General features: G+C 36.0%; 1 protein-coding gene across 1 annotated transcript in view; it reads right to left on the reverse strand.

Moving 5' to 3' along the window:
* The window catches only part of LOC106528521 (transmembrane protease serine 3), a 26767-nt gene that overhangs the window by 23710 nt on the left and 1327 nt on the right, over nucleotides 1-1730 (reverse strand). The gene's annotated exons all lie outside the window — the stretch shown is intronic.

A 1730-nucleotide genomic window follows, 5' to 3' on the forward strand; every position in this document is an offset into this window, starting at 1 on the left:
CGCATGGGTCAGAGCTGGCGTGAGGCACCGCATATTTTCACGTCAAGTTTGGATTTTATAAATCACAACCTTGGCGTAAAAAGTGGCGTACGCAAGTTTCTGGGCTCAAATTGTGCGTACGCCAGTTTTATAAATCCGACCCCAGGTCTTTGTTTATTGAAAAAATATCATTTATACTTAATCTGCCAGTATAATCTGCCAGTTTTGGGACAAAATGGTTTAAATAGTGTATATTATTCCAGCTTTCTTAAATATAAGGATGCTTTCTTTGACTTTTTGTATTTGAGGAATATGCATGTCACAGGCACTTGAAGCTTATTGCTTAATAGAAACAGTGGCAGTAGATACATCAATTTACACAACAGTTTATTGCTGAACATCGGACCGGAATGGTGTCTCATGCGGATCTGTACATAATGCCAAAACAAAGATCACCACTTAAAACTTTAATGAGCACATGTAATGCTGCGTTAAGACCTAACAAGATTTGAGTGTCAGGGGCATTGAGTTTACATGCAAAGTCTCAGACTCATTGTATGATGACTCAATGTGTGATTTCTCAGTCTCATGCAGTTTTATTAGATTTGTCACTAATGTTGATATGCTGTGGTGTGAACTGCACAGATCAGGACACTTTAAGAGTTAATCACAATACTTAGAATAAGCTCATAAGTGGGTTAAAATTTGATCTTATAATAGATATATTAAAAAAGGCAAATTAAGGGACGCTGCATTTTGCTTCAACCACTCGCTTTAAATAAATAAATAAATAAATAAATAAATAAATAAATAAATAAATAAATAAATAAATAAATAAATAGCACTAATCTGCCTTGGATCTCACATATTACTCACAAGTACAGGTTTGCACTTCTCAGTGGTGTCACTAGGGATGCTGATTTTTATTTTTATTCAAAATGTTAATATAATGTGGCCAGAATATTAGTTTAAATAAATAATCATGTATTATGTTGTTATTATTAACAGATCATAAATCTGTCAGTTTCCTTTTACTTTATAATGCAAGGTAGAGATCCTCTTCAGTGCATTGTTATTCAATCCATTCCACCTGTTCACACAGAGTACTACATCACTTGAAATCCAATCCATGTTTGTACTGCAACCTTGAGTGCAGGATAAAGCCAACTATAGCAGCATAAACATTCAGTGAGAGAATGCTAAGGCAAGGATAATTTTCAGTAAAAAATGGACATTCGAAAGCTTTTCAATAAAGTAAGTATTAGCCATCACTGCTTGCTGTAACCATACACATATATAAAGAGTAGGCACATCATGGACCGCTATTGCCACTGTCGAGCCGCGTGGCTGCCATTTTGGAAAAGTTGCTGGCTGCACTCAGTGTAATCTGTTTGGCAGGTACAATGATGTATCAGCATGTTTGATCAATTATAACTCGCTGAATACGGAACTGTTTTTCACACTTTTTGTGTCAGAGGTCTTGATGAATGCGTGATTGAAAGAGGATCTGGCCCGTCTCTCTTTCCTGTGTAAAGAATCCTGAGAAAACAGGACAGATCTTCACTAACAGATTTACACTGACAGACCATGATTGGGTGTGAAGGTCTAACAAGAGTAACACTCAGGACACTCTCAGCTCGTGAATATGTGAGACAGATACAAGAATACCATAAGGCCAGATTGATTTGATTTGATTTATTGATTTAACAGGAAAAGATTACTAAAAATCAAGCCTGACTCAGCATAATTGC

This window comes from Austrofundulus limnaeus, unplaced genomic scaffold (genome assembly GCF_001266775.1).
Source record: "Austrofundulus limnaeus strain Quisiro unplaced genomic scaffold, Austrofundulus_limnaeus-1.0 Scaffold387, whole genome shotgun sequence".
Taxonomy (NCBI): domain Eukaryota; kingdom Metazoa; phylum Chordata; class Actinopteri; order Cyprinodontiformes; family Rivulidae; genus Austrofundulus; species Austrofundulus limnaeus.